The sequence below is a fragment of the Anser anser genome, assembly GCF_964211835.1.
Source record: "Anser anser genome assembly, chromosome: 5".
Taxonomy (NCBI): domain Eukaryota; kingdom Metazoa; phylum Chordata; class Aves; order Anseriformes; family Anatidae; genus Anser; species Anser anser.
The window spans coordinates 31831033-31852558 of NC_139725.1; the positions used below are offsets into that span (position 1 = coordinate 31831033).

General features: G+C 39.7%; 1 protein-coding gene across 11 annotated transcripts in view; it reads right to left on the bottom strand.

The window, feature by feature from the left end:
- The window catches only part of NUMB (NUMB endocytic adaptor protein), a 95479-nt gene that overhangs the window by 70525 nt on the left and 3428 nt on the right, over positions 1–21526 (bottom strand). Inside the window, exon 1 of one of the 11 annotated variants that reach the window (XM_083839310.1) lies at positions 12163–21484. The exons of 9 other annotated variants lie outside the window; for them this stretch is intronic. The gene's annotated coding sequence lies outside the window, so the exon portion shown is untranslated. Of the gene's footprint in view, positions 1–12162; positions 21485–21526 lie in introns of those variants that run through there. One more of the 11 variants, XM_083839304.1, reaches the window with a different exon arrangement.

A 21526-nucleotide genomic window follows, 5' to 3' on the forward strand; every position in this document is an offset into this window, starting at 1 on the left:
GATTTCCACAAGCAGATGAACAGAAGCAGAATGCCAGATGAAGAAATGCTGGGAGTGGTACCTTCAGAAACGAGTTGGTGAGGTTTGTGTGTCTGCTTAAGTGTGCTGGTGAATACAAAGTTATGCTCGAGCAAGTAGTTTTACTAGTAAAAATGCACCATACCTGCACAAATTGAATTTTTTATTAGCCCATCAGATTCAGAACAAACACCAACAGCAAAAGAAAAAAAAGTGAGGCTCTACACAAATTATCATTAAAGCGTATGAAGAAATTTGAACTAAACACCATTAACTTTCCCTCTTTCAAAAAGCAAAACTATTACTTCCCAATACAAGTGAAAATCCAGGTACCACCACGAGAGCCATGACATCTCAAGTCTCCCTAAAGGCCAACGCACCCAAAGCTGTGTGCATATCAACACCATTCTGAGCAAGTATTTGAAAAACTGACTCAATACACAACTATTGATCACAACACCTATGTCCTATGTCAAAAGCAGGCATTAAAGCATGGAAAGAAGATTGCTTTGTACCACTAAAAGCTTTCTACGCACGTCCAAGGAAAAAGTGCCATTGACTAACAAGAACCTTTTATTAAAAAGATTTTAAAAGATTTTAACGGAATTATTTTCCTCCAGAAACTAGTAGCACTCTGTAATTTAGCAGATCCACAGCTCTATTAGTCTCATAGTATTGAGTTTCTTAGCAAAACATGCATTCAAAAAATCTTCAGCACAGCAAAGCAGAACGCTTTTACTAGTGTCCCCCCCCGGGGTCAGAGAGAGACAACTCCACCTTGTCCTTTGCTACTTGGACTTCTAAAGAAATGGCATTTAGTTTACAAAACTGAGAAGGCTGGATTAACTAGCATAAATGATCACCTCCATGCTGTGGACCATTTCATAGAATTACATTTATTTTCCAAAGAAAGTCTCAATGTTTTGTTACCAGATCTCACTCTATTTAATGGCCACTGCTAGCAATCATGAGCACAAACAAGAAGCGTTGTACAACCTGTTTGTGCTACGTGAGTCTGAAGAAAGACCACAGTACCTTTAGTTTGGGGAATGCTTTTCCTGTGAGTTGGTGGTAATTACAGCATTCCTAAAAACAGAACTGGGACAATAGTCGAAGACCCTAATATTAGTTTCTTACTCTGTCTTACAGATCTCAGTATATACAAGGAAAAGCAGCGTATCCTTAACAAGGAATTTCTCTCCAGGGCTAGGAATATCATAGGTCAGTCTTTGATATGAAAGTCAGCAACAAGCTCATCACAGCTCTCCTGAGCACTACTTGAGAGCACTACCAGGGAGCTCTGCTAGGTCAAATTTCTCAAAGCATTATAGACATTGTTTTCAGGAGCACTGATATGATCAGAACAATGCTGCTAAACACCACAGTGTAAGTCCCCGCAAGGTCACCTGTCTGCATTAAAGTGATGATGAGCACACTGTGGCTTGTGTGCACAACGGATGAGGAAACAAACAGCAGCAGACAATCATAAAGAGGAAAAACAGAAATAAAACGTCTTCACCTGCTGAATAATCGAATTTTTCTGCTAGCTTTCCCGAAGCACACTGCTGGTTTCATTCCAGCTTTACAGTTTGAAACTTACAGATTGATATAAGCAGCGCAGGAAAACTTAAAACAATCCCCCAAATGCTGGGTTACAAAGGAAAAGAAGGAACTACAATGCAAATACACATATTTTACATTATGCTGGTTACCACTGAACAAGAAAAACTGGTTCGCTCACATGGACAAAAGAAGAGTGTGACTTGCCCAACCAACGTTTCCCTAACTCAGCTTTAGTAAAGTGAACAAAATGAGTAGTCCTCTCTCAGGAAACCCCAGTGACTGCAGAGGGTACAGCACTTCCAGTGCTCCACAGCTTCTCTGCCTGAAGATGTGAAAGGCAGCAGAAAAGCAATGGCCAGCAGAGGCTATTCGTCAGATCATACTGAAAAGCCATAACGCCAGCTTACCACTAACGATGTGAATTTAATGCAGCTGAAAGGGTTGTGAGGTTGCTAGATATTTAAAAACCTATGGCCACACCAACAGTTTTGCAAATGAAGAGAGCCAGCAAGATGCAGCACTTCCTCAGAAGTGCTGAACCCTGCTTGAGAATCTGAACTTTCATGACAGTCTCCTAGAGAAAGTATTTAGATTTTTATTTATTCTTTAAAATATTTGCCATCACTTAAGAAGCTATGTCTGGAAGTAGCCAGATGGCTTTTCACCATCAAATTACTAGCTATTTTGTTTTTCAGCAGTGTTTTCACTAGGGATAATAGCTACAACTGTAAAGACACTCATGGATGACAATTTCCCATGAGTAAGAGCACACTGATGGCCAGAAACCTTGCTCCATGGAGATGTATGCAACCTACAGGAATAGAAACGTTTTTTCTGTAACAAGCACCTCTATTACTCAGTTAGAAATGAATTGTCTGCAAGATTCAATGTTGCTCTGCATACACAGACCCAAAACCTGCAGGATGCTGTTACCAGATGTTTTTCCGTCCTCCCTTCAGACCACAGAAGCTTACAAAATTTGAGAAGCTGCAACATTCACAGCACAACAGTCACCTTTCAACATTTCAGGCAGAAAATTTACTGTTTTCTCCTAACAAGGATGAGACCTACTTTCTACTGCAGGCATTACATACAATTTGAAGAGGCTATAAAAAAGAAAATTAATATTACTACTTATGTCCCATTTTTAGACATTTTTCGCTATGAAAATTCAGCTGATTTGCTTTGGTTGTGAGGTTTCTCTTCCCCCCCCCCTCCATCTCTCAGTTCTCACATCAAGGATACAATTCTTCAGCCTCAGATGTCAATTGCCATCCGGAAATATCTTTAAAGCAAATCAATACTAACTTTATAAAAACAATTACCTGCTTAAATATTAGTCCTAAACTACTTTAATATCTCCTTAAAGGAGAACTTCACTTCTTATGAATCCTTTTTAAAAAAGCAGCCCAAAGATTAAGCAAGTTTTGTAATTACTGTATGTCTATATATAAACAGAGGGAGAGGGGAAGAGTTACTATCTGTTTGTTTTAGAAACAACCACACGTCAAATTCCAAAGCCGCTCATAAAAGACCTCATGTGCCTGCAGCTCGTGGAGCCACCCCTGAACCTTGTTAACAGGGTTTTGCATATGACAAGCTTGTAAGAATCCTCCAAAGTACCAGCTAATGGCACATAACTGTCTTTACTTTCAGCTATGTTCCAAGGGGCATCCGCAGCTATAGGTTTAACTATGAAAACATAAGTTAAACAAAAAATTCCACTGTTCTGCCCCAAAATCCCATCCAACAGACTGAATTTTTTGAGTAAAAACATGGAACAAGTTCATATTTGCTAAAAAACAGAGCATCACAGTAGTTTTCATCACTACCATGAACTTGTATTGCCATGACAAGTTGTTTTATGTATCTATACACACATTTTAAAAAAATATTTTAACCCACTGTCATCTTACATAGCAGCCCATTCTCAAAACAGAAAAACGACACAAACACACACACAGCAGGCACAATCAACTTTCACAGCAAATGTTTCTCAGCTCTGCTGGGTATTGGTTACAAAAGTCTGGGCAGTTAATTTCCTAGAGGCTGATCCTACAGCTTTACTATATTTGCTCTTATTTAAATAACAAAACAGAACTCTAATTCTGCATATTTCTGTAGTCTGAATTTATGGTAACAATTTAGCATTACGTCAAACCCAAACTCAAGTTACAGTTTCTGAGGTCTGCATGCGTACAGCATTTCTCTTCAAAAAGCAGATGGAGAAAGACAAAAGCTCTCGAGTGGGAGGAAGCAACAAAGAAAGAGAGGAATGTACCAGCTTGCCAAAAATGTGCCACAGCCTCTACAATACAATGTTAATAATTCTGGCTAATGCAAATGCAATAAAGGTCAGCATTTTATATCCCGAGTCAATCCCTTTTCCTATTACTAGACAAAAAGCACTAAAGATTTTTTTTTTTAAAGCATGAGTCACTTTACTATCCCTTTAAATTGAAGGGTGCCATCTGAGGTTTCTAACAACATTTTTCATAAACTGCTTTCAGATGTATGGAATGAAATATTATTTTAAAGATTCTGGCTTGCTGTTTCTGGCTTTATTTCCAAAAGTTTGGACAACACTTTGCACTAAAAAAGCAGACAAGTACAATAGGTTTTTCAGCTTCTCTGGAAAAAATAAGCATGTTTAAACATTCAAATGCAATACTAAACTCCATTTTCCTAAAAACTACTCTCAGGGAAGTTCATCTAAACAACTTAAAATAGACTAATTTGAAACATATTCTATGTGTTACTTGGAGTAAATATAAATCAGTTCAGATTTGGTAGAGAGGAAACAACAGGTTTTGACTCGCACAATTCAGTCAGATCCACACGACAAGTATTTTATATCCTGCTTTTTCTCCTGTAAATCCTACGACATTCAAAAAATAAAGTATTTTTAAAAGGAATGCTCCACAGATGTTTGCTTCACATTGTGGAAGCTCTTGCCACGGCCATAGCAGCTACTCAGCAAATTAAAGGAAGTGCTTCAAAGCTCATTGTTATGCATGGTTTCTTATATTACTTATTTAAAAATGAATCTGATCATACAGTAATGAAATCTTTCTTCTCTATATATTCAGAAGTTTCCTGACCTCCATAATACTAATTTAATTAATAATACTACTTATGGAATAAAAAAGTGCAGTCTCACTCTTTCACAAGCTCCAAGTTTGTCACAAGCAACCTCATAATCACAAACTAGCCCTCATCATCACAATTTCACACAGTTAAATAGAGCTAGCATCCATAAATTTTAGCTGCACAATCCTCCATTTGAGTGGGTTAAATGTTTATGTGTGTGACCAACTAATTGGATTAAAAGGCAAACAGTAGCCCACTAGGGAAGGGGAAAGAAGGTGCTTCTATTTGTGTCCAATGGAGATTAGCTTTAGGCTTAACACTGCTTGTATTGTAATTATGCCTGGGAAGAAGTAATTAACAGTAAAATCTGCAAATATCAGCAACTGACAAGTTCAGAGGTAGTAAAGGCCTAGTTACGTTGACAGATTCCCTCAGAGTAATTTTTCAGTATGTGTTATGACAAATGAAACATACGATGTATATACTCAAGAACGAATATAAAGTAAGTTTCCATCACAGGACTACCTTGGATTCCAGTTATACTGAAAAAAGAGTGAGGACCAGGTGCGTACAGGATGCTGCAAGTGATAGAAGAAGGAACATATAAACAGGGTAAGAGCTATCAGCAGTACAACCACTGCGTCTCCATCATGTTTTATCACTGCAGCATTGCTCACATTTCTGGTGTCCATGTTTTAAAGCAAGCTTTGTAATATTAAGTCTCCATTCCACACACACAAAAACCGAGTTCTTAGGATAATTGACTTCTGAAATATGTAACAGAAAATTAAGTAACAACTTGATCATAATCTAAATTACAAAGACTTCAAGCTTCTTTTCATCTCGTTTTTTTTTTCCCTACTAGATCAAGTAGCTGTCATTTGATACTAGACTAATACTTGTAGCATACTTCTAGCCACTGAAATAATTTGCCACAGCATATGAGGTGAATCAAACATTTGAAGTTTAAAAAAAAGGAAGCATAAGCTACAGTTCTAACAAAACATGGCTTTGCTGATTTAGGTCTGTTTTGTGTAAGCTTTTACCACAGACATCACCAAAAGAAACTGTACAGCATCTTATTTCTACCTACAATATAGGTCAGCCTAATAAAAGATACGCAATTAGACTTTGCTAGTTTGGTTGGAAATGCTGCCATAAGGAAAGACAGCAAAACAAGGGAAAAAACACTCGACACCAGCATTATCTAAACATCAAGAAGGGAAATGTCGAGACAGGAGTGGATGTCTGCACACCAGAGACAAGACTGGTTGCATTTTAAAGGTGCCACCCTTCTCCTTTCTGCTGGGGTGGGGAGGCAAGCAGAGACCCAGGCTGAGATATTGAACCTGGTGCCCTAATGCCACTAGGCCAAGTTAGGTTCACCTTTACATATGATAACACACATTGTCTAACTCTCTTCTTCTCTCTAAGCACTTCTTAAGCATTGCTCCTCAAGAAAAAAAATCAGTACTGTTACTGGCCAGGTTCTTTAAGGACATCTGCCCACTTGGACCTTCTAGATAAGCACACTTACTCTATGCATATCAGGGTCCTTCTTCCAGACAACGAGGGAACTCTGTACCTTACTATCTTGATAGGGAATTTCATAAAGGCCAGCACCTGAGGTGTGCTCCATACAGGCAAAGGGCAAATGTGCACCTAGCACAGCACCTGCACCCTAGCCTGAATCCCGAGCATCTGAAACAATGAGAGAAGCGTTAATTATATCAATTTTGATAAATTAGTACTCCAGGTCCCACAAAACTTGTAATTAAACAGAGTTTTACCTGTGACTCAAACTCTGGACTAGGAGACACTTCACTAAAAGTCTAACGATTTGTTTTTGCTGCTAGGCTTTTGTTTGCTTTTGTTGTTGTTGTTTTAAAGCTTTAGTTACTCTAAGTATTCTAGAAACAGATTACTTCAATTGGAGATGCGCTTAAGTACATATTCCACACCACAGAGCTTTACAGAGCTAAGGAAATGAGTGCTGCTGTGCTCTGCTGGCACAGAAATACGACTCCTTTAAACTGATGGAGCCTTTAGATGAAGAGGAGATACCACAATGCAAAGTTTGTTTTCTTTCTCCAAGAGAGAAGGGAAAGAGAGTTACAGCAGCTGCACCATCTGAGAGTGGACAACTCTGTAAGCTTGGGACCCATTTTTACACAGTCACTGTTTGCAGACTGAATCAATACAAAGAGACAGACTCTCATTACCTAGGACAAAGGCAGGCTGAGCTACAGCAGCATATTATCCCCAGCAACAAAGCCTGGGACCCACCCAAGTCGGGTCAGCTCAGATCCACTGCTCTTAAAGCCCAGGAGCTAGAGGCTCCCCACGCCTCCCTTGGGTCTTGGGGGATCGGTGGGGTGCAGCTGCAGCCCCATGCTGAGCAGCGGTGCAGAGCCAGCAGGGACCCAGCACAGCACACACCTGAGTAACAACCCCTGCTCGCCTCCCCCAGCTCCTGCAAGGAGCGAAAGCAGGCAGGGAGCCCAGTGAAAAGGCACATCCAGAGCAGCTCTACAAAAGGCAGCATCTCTGTGACAGAGCCAGCGCCATGCAGCAGCTGAAGAGGACCAGAGCGGCACCACGGCACACAAGTCTGCTCTGCACACAAGCAGCTCTGGGGAGAAATTGTAATTCTGCACGGAGCCTGAGAGCAGCAGCTGTGCTGCTTCCACAGCCCAGCTGGGACCTGCAGGCATCACTGGTCTGGAGGCACAGTAATAAGCACTAGCTAATAGACTTACAGGATTTCAGTTGACTTTGCATCTATTGCTCAGCAATCCAGAGAAAATCCCAACAGAAAAACAAAATATTGGCTATATTTAGGCATTACAAAGGTTCAGAAGAAAAAAAAGGAAACACATTAAAAAAAAGAAAGGAAAAAGAAATCCATCTTAAAGGCTGGATTTGGACCCTGAACTAACAGCTGGCTATCTTTGCTATAGCCAGCAGGCTTCAAAGCACAGCAGCCACCACTAGCTTAACATACCAGGATTAAACGAGCAGTAACCTACAGCAGATTTTTTTCAGAAAGCACAGAGGACAATCTACAGCCTGTAAACTCAGACTTTAACTCCACTGCACCAAAAACATGTTAATGTCCCCAGGAGAGCAAACAAAATCCAGATTTGTACAGTTTGCTAGTGCTGACAATCTTTTCCACTTGGAACTTGAAAAGCCTGTCCTCCTTTGTCCAGTTTGTGACTGCACTAGTACTAATATTTTTTCCTAAAGCCAGTAGTTTTTCTACTAGGTAGATTTCATGAACAAAAGATTAAAACACATTACATCAATTACTATAAACTGCATTTCACAATTTCTTTCGGACTTTGGCAACAACCTCCCCCGGTTATTAGAACAAACCTTTGAAAGACTTGAACCACCACACAGTTTCAAAGCAACTGATGTCTGCCTTCATTAAGATAATTAAGGCAGAAAAGCAGTAGAGATTGCTTTAATATGGATTTACGTGAACACTTGTACGTAACTGGAACTTGGTACTTTTTATTGCGTTACTAGTAATTACTAGGCCTTGTCTTAGTCCTTCATTTGAATGTACATTTTAAAGAATGCCTAGTTTAACAAAGCAAAGAAAACCTGCGAGAAATTCAGCTTCTTCTGTTCTTGACACCTAAATTGCCTGCAAGTTTAAGAGCATAATGGAAGAGATGATGAATAAATACAACCAGTTCTGTACCTTATTAGTCAAGTATGTCTCAGCTATGTTACAGATTATGTTCCTGTAAAGAATAATCTGCCTCCATTACCATTGACTGCAAAAGCAAGGAGATCCTCCACCACAAGTCTATAGGACTTACGAACTTCTACTGGTAAATAAACATTTTCCGAATTGTTTGTTTCAAAAGTGCTAAATGTAAGGACAGCAAATACCAAATTGTTTCAGTATCAGTTATTACCCATTTTCCAGACATTTATATTCTTTCTACTATTGCTATTGTTTTTATTTAAAGTTCTATTTTGTCACTGAAAGCTGCACAAGGAATAGAAGTCTGCTACAAAGTGTATCCAGAGACAAAGGCTTCATGTTTGTTTGCTGGTACTATTAAGACAAATATGTATCCCTAAAATCATCTTACTCATCCAGAAAGAAATCCCTTTTCCTGAAAGTTGATGTTGTCATTTATTAATAGGCTAGCTCTCAAGTCTGCTAATAAATACCTTCTCTTGGGAGTGTCAGCTAGCATCCATTCTCCCATAGTCAGAATGGAAAAGTTATCACCACATACCTTTTAAGCATTTTAGACTGGTGCTTGTGGTTAACACTGCTACAGTCCCGGCAGAGTTGAGGCTCAGGAAAGAAAATGGAAATGGCCATTTTTCCATCTCTGCCACTAACAACTGACCCAAGGTTCTCCTAGCAACTGTGTTGAAATTGCCTTTAGAGGAAGGGTTCCTACAGACAAGGCTTCACATTTTAAGTCATGTCAGTTGAAAAGCATTGCTCATTTTCCATCATTGTTATATTTCTAGCGTACCCAGTTTTCAAGAATCATGTTGTCTGGTTCAAAGCATACATACTTGCTCTCAGCAAAGCTGCAGTCACAGGGGATTTCTAGGTGTTTAAACCTATGTATTTTAACACAAGTTCTAATGGTTAGATTAATCATGAGCACTCCTAAATTTATGAGCCTGAAGAGCTTCAACTAGCATGGCTGAACTAATTGCAAAATTAAATTACAGACTTGTGACTTACCAAAACTGTGAGATCCTTCCCTCACTTCTGTATCCAGAGCTGATTTTAAAAGCACCAGGGTAGACCTTGTGACTCCAGGATCCATAAAGAATAAAACCACACAAGCTTAGCAAGTTACTTCTGTTTAAATAGACTTCACTGCTTACCTATAACCTTTAATTATTTTATTTCTTGTACTCTTTATTCCTCCCTGAAGTGTCTTCTGGACACACCCTTATGTCTCGAGGAACAAATGTATTTTTAACCCCCCTAAATTAAAAGAGATCAAATTTAAAATAAGATCGTGGGAGGAAGAAAAAGCTTGTCTTGCATCTGACTGCTCCAAGATCATTTTTTATACTAACCTACCCTATGACCGAAGAACCACAAGGTAAAACATATCTTGAATAGCAATGTGTTTAAAGTAACACATTCCTCCACTTCTGTTGCTAATACATCTTTGGTGCATACACCAGTACTTCTGTGCTAATAAAAGAAAACGCCCCACAGAAAACAATTGTGCAATGAGACAATCTCATCCTCCAATGCTTTTGCAGGAAGATCTCCACTTGCACAATTTAGTCAGAGGCTTCAATGGCCTCTAGGTTATTGATTACTCTTAAAACAGCACCTGAGCTTTAACTTACAGCAGCAACAGGCAGCACTTTTGGGATTGAGAGGAAGGGTGCTGATGTAAAGGGACAAGAGTTGTAAGCCATATCCAGGAAAAAATCTTCCTCTTAAGCCCTACCTGTTCTGAGCAAGCATTTCCAATGAAGAAATGAACAGGAAGTGTTGTTTCATCTACTCAGCACAAAAGTATGGCTTTCCAAGATAAGATCTGCCCTTTCAAGTTTTCTAGAAGTTTATAACTCTTAAGCTTTCCCATATGAAGAATAACGGAAGATTGGGTTTGACAAGAAAATCAATTTTATTCATGATTAAGTCTTACGAAATGAGTAGAAAAGAAAAAAACCTTTCTATATCAACTTTTAAAAAGTGGACTTCATCCAGACTATTTCAGAATCAAAGAACTGCTCTCCAAAAGCCTTCACACGTTGTCTCTGCTAATATACATTATTCTCACTTTGAAGGTTCTCAGCCTTTTTCCTAGTTTAATTTCTGTTAGACACTTTACTTTGAAATAAACCTGTTCACATTCATAGTGAACAGCTTGTTCTGAGAGAAGTAGCACCAAAACAAGTCAGAATCTAAAATAACTGCTGTCAGAGTTAAACAAATTGGATAACCAGCTGGACTGAAGGCAACTCGCGGAAGACAATTCATCTTCACTATAATTTAAGAAAAATCAGATGAGTTACACAAGTAATCATTGCAGGATAGAGGATGTCAATAAATAGCTTGGATCATCAATCACTTACTTTGTCCTAACACCTCCTTTGCATCAAACAGTGCTCAAAGGCATCTATTATTCATAGCTTTCCCCAGGCTCAGACTTCTCTGCAGCAATCTTCTTAAGGTATATCTGCAGCACTATCTAAACACAAGGCTCATACCTCACTTTGAGGCAGCTCACTCTGGCACCGAGCAGCAGAACCCCTGTACCCATGTATATAACCTATGAGGACATCAAGGCATATAGAAAATAATAAATTTAAAAAAAACTCAGTTTCATGAAACAACTCAAAAGCTATTTGCCACATTCAGAAAGAATTTTGATATTTGTATCCAGCAAAACAAGGACAGGATATCTGATTCTGCTTTGCTGGGAATTGATAATGTCTCTGATACACATAGAGATTTACAAGTTATTTGGAAAACTGGTAGAGCTTTTCTAGAAATACCAGAACACTTAATTTTGAAGACACCATCATACAAAATAACCCCTCATTACTTCTGGCATAAAATAAGCTTTACCCAACACACATACACAAGTTATTGGATCTCTTTTACAGTATTATCTTGTAGGAAAACTGACAACTCCACGAGACAAAAAGAGCCAAATCACAGCTGTGCCATAGCAAACCAACTGCTCACTTGGTGTCTTGCACCGGAATAAAGAGGAAAAAAAAGTATATACTCTTATTTCTCAAAATTGACTATAACTCAAGCCCAAATAGTGTCTTATCAGTAAATTGCTAATACTAGCAAATTTAGAGACTTTTAAAGCAAAGAATAGGAATAGATGACAATGTTTCAATGGCAAAAGCACCTGGACTTTATTATGGATACAGAACTGTGCAGACCACAGTTAATAACCTACAACAGTGATGTTGCGAAGTCTGGGGCAAAACCAAACCTTATAACACATATAATCCATTAGTTTTCTAGACTGACCACCCTCATGGCAGCGCTAAACAAACTGGGAAACTGCTTTTGAAACATATTTTGAACTCTGCTGCTTGCTGCCTTTTCAGAAAGTCAGACTTGCACACAGCAACGCTCAATCACCACTCTAAAGAAAAAGAGACTACGAACTAACAGAGTGGGAAAATTCCAGGCAAATGTTAAGGATCAAGTGCTAAGTTATAGCTGAGTAAACAAAGTAGACATCTTTACCAGGGAAACAGACCAAAGTGCACTTAATATTCAGTTTCTTCTGCTAAGTTACAGGTATAATGCAAGTTTACTTTGAAATAACATTTAAAAACAGTGATTCAGCTTGGCATTTGGCAGCACAGAGTATTACAGAAAGTTGGCTGGAGCAAACTGAAATTAAACACTTCCTCCTACCCAAATAAATCTTACTGAGTCTATAATCATACAACATTTCTTTCATGGCTAAAATTCTTTAGCTCTCCCATAAATACAAAGGTGTTTACCTCATAATAACTGGTCCATGCAGTGTATTTTCAAATTCAGTTGAGCTCAGCTATACTCCAGGTTTCCTCGCACAGGCTGCTTGAAATTAACAACTCTTCAGAAATCCTGTGCTCTCGGCAGAGCTGTTTGGGGACTCAGAGCCCTGGCGAGTGGTGACATCTTTCCCAGTTTGGATGTGGCCCCGGCACAGCCTTTTGCATTACAGGGAAATGGAAATTAACTTTAAAGGCACTGAGTTGATACCTCAGTAACACAGAACATAGTGACAGAGTAACTGTGTCACAGCCATAGCCTGTAATGCATTAGATAGAAAATCTCAACAGTTTCTCACTTTTAAGTAGTAAAACACAGGATTTTACAGATCATACTGAACAGTTATGGCAAGTAACTGCACCTGCACGCACGGTACCTCAGGGTTTCAAGCACGGAAACACAAATCCTACGAAGATGCAATTCAGTCTTCCTGAAAGCAGGAGCTGATTAAATCAAGAACATTCAAAAACTCCTATATATTAGCACTTGTTTCCATTACAGCACATCTCAAAAATCAATGCTCACTGAGCTCAGCATTGTAAGGGGCAGTTCCTGAAATAAACGAGGTCTCCCAGGCAGACTACACAGACAAAAGGCTTGTCTCCAGTCTCTTCAGAAGCACAGAGAATGACAGCCAGCAACAGGGGGGAGATGAAAACAGACACTAAGGACCCACAAGCAATAACTTCCTTCCTCTCATGGCTTAAGTCTATCATTGCTCAAGGTTTTGTGTAAGTGAGGTTCTCTAAGCTACCTGGCTCCCACAAGCCTAAAACTTGATGGCTTTAGCCATGGCTAACGAGCTCAGGCACCTGACAGATTTCCTCAGGGCTAGCACTTGCTCACCACTACTCTCCTAACACCAGCCCATCTTCCACATGAGGAACCCTCATTCAAAAATGAAAAACCACACAGCAAGTATCAGTGATATACCCATGCACAAAGGAAAAAAAAGACCATATCCAGTCCCCAGGACTTCTACCTTCCCCCAGTCAGAAGTGTCCTGAGAAACAGGCCTGAAGGCCATGCTTGCCCTTTCCCGCCTCTCTAGTCCAGCAAACCTTGCATTACATTTCTGCAATGAAAAACATCCTTGAAGAAATGACATAAACCACTTACCTCTCCTAAAGCTGAAACACTGTACTTTTTCACAGGCAATTCCGTTTTTGTTTACTGCTTTGTGCAACTTCCTCCCCCAAAACATAAACAACCTTCTTGCTCTCCAAACACCCCCAAAATCAGCAGCATATCCCTTCCACATGGAAATCAGAACTAGTTTCAGCTACGAACTGCAAGTGGTCTTGTTGATTCCCAGGAGGACCTGCCCTGAAGGAAGCTAGGATCCTTCTCATGTTTAAGACCAGGTTGCAGGAGATGCCAATGGCAATCTAACCGCCCACTGCTGCCCCTAGTTCCTTTTCTCCCTTACAGCAGCATTTGCCAGACAACTTAGAGACGATTTAGCTCTTCACACCAGCACAAAAGATTCGCTTCTTTTTCTGTTTTAATTTCCTGATGGTTTAATGAGTGGCTATGGTTTTATCGAGCCAAACACAAGACAGGTACTGCAGAAACACATGGTCAGCAATGAGACCACTTCTTTCAGTGGTGGCAAACAGTTTGAAACTTCATGCGATAACCATGGCCACCCTTGGACTTCCTGAGTAGTGTCACTGCCAGGATGAAAAATACTCGTTAGCCAACAAAATTATCTGGGGAAATTCAATTTTGACTTTACAGCTCACGTTCTGGGCTGTTTCTCTCAATGTCATAATACTGCCTAGAGGCTCATCTACCACCTCCTTCAGCGGTATTTTAGAAGGAACGACCTGTGAACCACAGAAATGTTATAAACTTCAAATGAGGCTTAAAACCATAAATTCCAGGGGTTATGGGCATCTTGCAACTTAGAGTGTGGCACCTTAACCCTAGAAAGGGCTTGAGTCTTGTCTGTTTTATTTGCTATACTGAGCAGTAAATACTTTTCAATGTATTCAATGGCATTCTCACACGCATAACTTTCTACTGTGCACCAAAACGAAAGGTCAAAACATGACTCACAACCCCGAGCCTGGCATGCCAGGAACCTAAAAGTGAATGAAGTTAAGGTAGCAGAATTTAAGTTTTTTGGACATAACACCAAATAACATTAACAAATAGGAGATGTATAGAACAAAATAAAGTTGTCAGATCTAAAAAAAATTGTCTTTTACTAAAAAAAAAAAATTATCTTTCCCTTTGAAGCTCCCAGGGGGAGCATACAGAAGGAGAAGAAGGATCCATCAACCACCTTCCACTTCAACAAACCTGTTCCATACCACAGAGTGTTATTTTAATTTGCAAAACAGACTAAGAATTCGCAATTTTCTTCACCATTCTTCACAACATTCGCATCCTTCTTAAAACATTCTTCACAAGAATTCTGTTTTGAATCAGACCTACACACAGGATTTAGTTCACTGATTGAACAAAGAATTATAAAATCTGCTGCAGTCCTGCCTCTCCCACTTCTTGTCAGCCTGAATTTTTGATCTTAAGACATCTACTAGTCACAGTTAAATAGAAGTTCTGCTACCTGGTTAAAGGCCACTAGACAATATAGACTTATTACCAAATAAAGGAGAATTTCAAGAGCATTAGAAGAAACTATTGCGACGCCTTTCAGATAAACAGTAAATGATATCTCTGTTCCAAGAAGGATGAGTCACAAAAAAAACGTTAACTGTGAAGAGCTACCCTAATTTTGTCTGGACAGCACAGAGTAAAAAAGTATGTGACAGTCTAAACAGTAACCACTGTACATATTTTCCAAGTATCTGAGCTTAAATGATCCCAACTCCACTAAAGAATTATAACTGTAGGAAAATAATGTACATTACAGACACTTGTCTTGGTTTTGCAAATGCTGGGAATACAGTGAGGGTGGTGACAGGCCACGAATTCCTATCTTTAGTAAAAGTAAAAACAACTTACAAATTGTATGGAAGAAAAGAATTAGAATAAAAATCTAGGATCTCCTGTAATCCACTTCCAAACTTAAAACAGCAGATAATGAGGTCCCTAAAGTAAACACAGAATAACGTGATAACTAACATTACAGAAATGGGGTTTGCTTTAGCACCTAAGCCTACATGAGATGAATGCCCATGCACTCCATACCAGAATTACTGGAATTACATCTTTTCTTATTATTATTTTTAATTTAAAAAAAGACTTTGTTGAATTTGAACACATACCTTGTGAGTGACACCTGATATGGTAACGACCATTTGTTTGCTTTTAAAGGGGGAAAACACCTACTTTGGTACTCTGAGAAAAAAAATAAAAGACCATCCTTGCTACTTTCCTAAACTAATCATCTTCAATCATTTTGATATGCCTAAAAGAAGCAAAGAGCAAAGAATGACCAGGATTCAACAAACTGCTTTGTTCATGCCTTATGAGCTATTAAGTCCTGAGCGAAAGAGCTACTCACAGTTCCATGAAAACAGCTGTCTGGAGAAGCAATTCCCAGCATATTTTGTACTGGCACCATTCCCCACTTTCTGTAAACAATATGTCCCAAGAATTATGCCTGCAGCTTTAGGACAGTATTATTTAAGGCCTTGCCAGCCATACCTGCCTTACAAACACCACACCACATGGTAAACCAAGGAATGCACAGTCCAAGAACAAACAAACAAAGGTTTTGCTGGTGATATTCACAGAAGTAACAAAGTATATCTGGAAAAAAAAAATCTGGAAGAAGGAAGGAATTCCAACATGAATTTCATAGTACTGTGGCTACAGCTATTCTACAACAGATGAGCGGTCCTTGGGATCTGGGGGTGATACGATGCCAGTCCCTTCCCACTGAAGAAACTGGGACAGCAAATCACAGCAGATCGATCCACCATCTCATTGTACAGAACTAGACCGGATATAATGTCACCTCAAATAGTTGAGTAAATAAATTGTTAATTAGTTCATGAAGCTAAAAGGCAAACAGCAGAAAGATGTGCATTAGAAAGCTGAAAGACCGTCTTTGAAAGCAGAAAGGGAGCTTACGCAGAATTTACCAAAACCAAACACCAAAGCAGTAAACTGGATAACAAACAATCATTTATGTAAAAGCCACATTAAGGAGATTGGAATAAGCATGTTTGTACATTTTCAGATATGACTGGAGCCAGAGGCAATCACGTATAAGCAAGGGGGATTAAGAAACCCAACCCCACAGCCTAACTCCTTTAAGAAATGAAGTTTTCCATTCATTGCTAAAGATCTAAAGGAAGAAAGATTTTAGGACTAGATTTTTTTCCCCCCTAAGGAAACCTTATAATTGGCAAGATGCAACTGTATCTTCACAATCATCTCATCAATCATTTCAGCATTTGCCTGCATTCTGGCCACACCAACTGGTTCCATCTCCCACTTGATCTAATGCTGTAGAAAGCAAGACGCCCATTCAGTTACTACCGTTTACCTGCAGTTAGAGGGCTGGACAGCCTGTGAAACGCTATGGTGGGAGCAAGGAGTGAGGCGAAGAACAGAATCCAGTTGGTTCAGATATCATCTTGCCGTCTACTAGAAGTATACAGGAAGATAACGGTATAGTAATGAGAAGATCTACATTCATGGATGGATTTGAGATCTCATCTCATTTATGAGTTGTGTTCTCATCATGCAAACTTACTTCCTACAACAAGGCAACCCATAGCTGACTACTCGTAAGACCAGAGCTACAGACCCCTCTCTACTGACAAGGCACCTGTACCAAGTTATTGGTGGCCTCTCTCCTATGCAGAGATCCTTTATACATCTAGAAGAAACTCCGTGTAAAGAGCTCCCAAATGCATTATCTTCACTTCAGGTGGACCCTTCTGAGGGTGAGGCACGCAGGCAGGACCACTTCCAGAACAAACTAGCTCACAGCCTCATTGGCAGCACGCACCGGATCCATGTCACTTCCTTTTAACAACAGCACAGCCCCTCTGTTCTTGCTCCCCCACCCAAAGCTCCAGTTCTAGTGCTTGCAGAAGCAGAAAAAGGGAACTGATCCTGTTGATAACAAACATGGAAAAAAATATATATATATATATATATTTTTAATCAAGCTGAGCTCCTAGATCTGAAATGCATGAGATGACGACCTAGTGTGGATCCTTACTAATCAGTCAGGGCCTTACCTGAGGAGCTGAGTGACAACTAACCACCCAATAATACTGGTCTGGAAAACAAGCCAGGCTGCAGGAACAGAGAAACATTCTGGGCAAGAACCAATTCAAGAAAGGAATATACACTCCAACAGTCCCGGGATCCTGAACTGCAACTGAGCAGTGCAAGAAGGTTAGCCATCATCAAGCAAGACCGGAGATCAGTGACAATCCAGCATCTTGGACCATTCCACGATACATCGTATTTCCAAAAAGCTTCCTACCTCTGCATAGCTATACTATTTTCTTCTGAAACATGGGAAGTGAAAGAGAGTAATAAAGCGTCAAATCAACCAAATTCCCACAGATCAGAGACAACATCTAATAGGAGACAGCAAGCTGTTCTGCAGAAAACTTCTTTCCAACCAAGTGAACATGCTCGTTCACAGCAAAGCGTTGCAGTTCATTATTAAGAAATTAAGACAGGAAATTGAGGAATAAGGAAATTAAGACTGACTCAGATTTTTTGCCCTGGATTTCATAAATAAATTAGATCATCATCTTCATTATCCTTAGTATTTTTAAAACAAGAATAATGCTTCCACAGTTCACATGACCTCACCATGTTTAGGGCATCTCTATACCTCAGCTCTGCCTGCCTCAAACAGAAAGAGGGAGGAACTAAACCTACAGCATTAAAATACTAATTTAACAACTGCTAAGTTGCCACGTGCTGGAGCCAAATTCTTTTTTTCCACTTAAATGACGAATACTGTTTACTCTGTAAGATTTGCAGAAATGGGTCCTTAGCTTAATTTTAACAAATCCTGTAGGCAGACAAGCCACATGGATTTTTCCAGCCCAAATTATGTTTCTAGCTTCTGTGCAGGCAAGATACTAAAAACACTATCTGTATGCAATTATGTTGAGAACAAACTCTCACATGCAAAGTGAATAATGTCCAAACAAGGCTTAATTACACAGAGAATAAGTTATCATGACTAAAAATACAACTGAAATACAGGACTGTGTCTGACACGAGGTAACCAACATGGAAGTGCATTATGTCTGTATCAATGGCTAGCTAAGATCGTGCATTCAAGCAAAAATCATCCTTTCTGAGGTACAAATTCTGTACTTTAAAGAATGAGGAAAACTTTCACATAGTACTAAGCATACACCTCTTTAAAGAGGCATACGCTACCTCACAGGACAAAGAAATAAACAAACATTTCGGCTGTTCAAATTTGTGCCAAACTAACCTTCCAAGCTCTCCTTTAGTGTCTTTGCACAATCACGAACTTTTGTATGACAGTATTGTGGAAAAAATAACAGTGACCTTATTTGGAAGGCTCTCAGACTGAGCACTGCTTATGAAAATCGGAGCGAGAGCATTCAGGATGGTAAAAGGCCAAGAGAAGACCTAGTAGTTGTTGATGCACCTCTGCACCCTTCCTGGGGCCAGCGCAGGAATGCCCTAAAGCAGCGACCGTGCCATTTGCTACAAACGGGTGGAGAAGTCCCTAGACCATCTCAGCCAGCTGGTCACAATTTGCCCAAACAAAGCCTAAAGAGCAAATTGACTCTGCATAACCCTACTGTAAATGAAACGATAAGCAGCCCAGATTTTATCGTAACACGATGCCCTGAACCAAAAGGCAGCCATGGGGTTTTCCAGAGAATTCAGACTCCCTTCTTTCCACCAATCCCATATATTAAATCTAAAACACTGCTTAGGTGAAGCATTTCTGCTTAGATGACAAATATATGATCAAATACAGAAAGGCTCTTTTAAAACAAGCATTTTGTGGAAGGATATGGATAACTATCTGGACAAAAAGATGTAGGCTGATGCAGTCCTTCCCTCCTTCGCATGAGGCTGACTTTCTGCTACCAAGAAACACCCAGGGCTGACCACTTGCCCAGGCTGAATGGCTTTACAGGCCACTTTCTTTACATAGGAAAATCCATGCATAGCACAGCTGAAAGGTACCTTTAAATTAACAAATTGCCTCAGAAAGAATATAAATTCATGCAATTTAAGAAAACAGCAAGTAATTCTAATATGTAAATATTATAAATACAAATGTCATGACACTTTCAAAGCCACCCCATAGAAATACAGTTAAAAAAAACAACAGGATTTAAGAGATGTTTTTCATGTAGATACGTTAACCCATGCAAAAACACCAAAACTTATGGCCCCAAACAAAACTGAACATTTAATATTAACCTGTGATAATTTTCAAGGGCTATTAAGAGAAGATAGTGAACAATTACCTCTAACCATTAACAAGACTACTGATAATCTGCTATTGGGGGAAGGAAATCCAGAAAAGCCCCTATATTGGTAAATAGCTGCCAAAACCTGAAAAGCAAAACCAGTATCACAGAGATCTGCAACAGCTGGTCAGTGTAAGGCCCTCGAGCAGACTACTTCTCAGACACGATGCTTCCAGCTGAGGGAAGGAACTGGACAGCAGTGATGGGCTTGAACCTGACAAGCAGCATCCCAATGTAGAGGCAGACTCCGCGCCGATGGGGAACGCCAGGAAGATCCGCACAGGACCCTGTGCCGAGTACAGACCACTGAACTGTGACTACCACCACCTTGGTCACAAGTAACTTCTCTCTTGGGGGTTTTAGACCAGGTTAAGCCTTGCAGGCTTTGTAGGAACAGGATCCCTTCTCATTGTAAACAAAAAACAGGCAGCAGGAAGATTACATGAAGCAATCTTTGACAGCAACCAGCCTTAAAAAAAAAAAAGTACTTCACAAAAACATATTAGTAAAGCTATCCACACCAGGGGACAAGGCTGTAAAATACATCTCTCTCCTCTCAGTACTGAGGCACTGGCCAGTCGCGTCCCCAGCACAGAGCCTGTATGGCTCCGTGGCACCACAGTGGCCTGTACAAACCAAGGACCAACTGTTGTTTTATGACAAGGAGTATCCAGTGATTATTCTCCACAGAATTTAGGTTATTACCTCAAGAAAGAAACAAATATCAGAGGAAAAAGGAAAGCCAGCAGTGAAGTTTCTAGGGACCATGGTATTTGACAATTCGCTTCAAACTGTTCGAATGCTACCGAGTTCCAGAAAAAAAATCCAAGAACGAGATTAGATGATTTCTGTTAAACACATTAGAAAGAAGATACATACTTTCTTTCCTCTCATACCATGCATACAAAGTTAAATACAAGCCCAATGCTTTTACTGTCAGTTACTAAAAAGTGAGACCTGGCCTACCTTGACTGGGAATCAAGTTTCATTTGTGTCATTCCTTTGTACCAGGAACTAACTCCCATCCCTCCACAGATCTTTACTTTAACAGTTGATGAATTAATGCCTTTGAAAGCAGACTACCCTCACTCAAAGTCTTAGATCAATGCACAAAGACATTAGCTAACCAAAGACTCATGAGTAGCAGCCACGAAGCACTTGCTTGCAAGGTAAACTGAGTAACTATGAGTTTGGCACTTGGATGCTCAGTTCTGCCCCTCAGCAAGCAGCACAGCCTTGGGAAAGTCAAAGCATCTCTGGTCTTAGCAGGTTACAGAAGTTAACTTAAGAAAATAAAAACACTAAAAATCAATTCCCTGTTAGGAGTGAAGCCCAGACACAGAATAAAACAGTGCTAATCAAGTTTAAACAACATTAAAAGTAGAAGAGGAACCCTTAACATTTGTTTTTGTTTTTTCCCTTACAAAAAATAAACTGAATAGAAGTGGTCACATTCAGATTAAGTATGGTTAAAATATGGTAAAAGTGTTTCTGGCCAAGCATGTCAGTATACGTTTTTCTCTTAAGAGCCTCAATAGTACTTGGAGTTCCTAGATCTGTGCCCAGTAAAGAAGCCCAAGCCAATGACCAAGTATCTACAAAAAGCAGCTCTGATTAATCTTTACAGATGCCCTGGGAGTTTATTAGAGAGTGTTGTTTACAACCCAATCCATCAGGAATTTCCAGATTGTTGCTTCCTAGAAAAGGAAAGGTAACCGGAAAAAATTCCAGACAGCTCGGTCCAAGCTTTAAAACACTGTATTTGACACCAGCATTTCACTTAGAAGGCAAAGAACTTGGGCTCTGCCTTCAACATCAAAACCCAAGAACCCTATGGATGTAGCACTCAAGAAGCCAAAGACTTGTTTCTGCCCCCCAAACTCTGACGTTGTTGCACGTTTTCCCCAAGAGT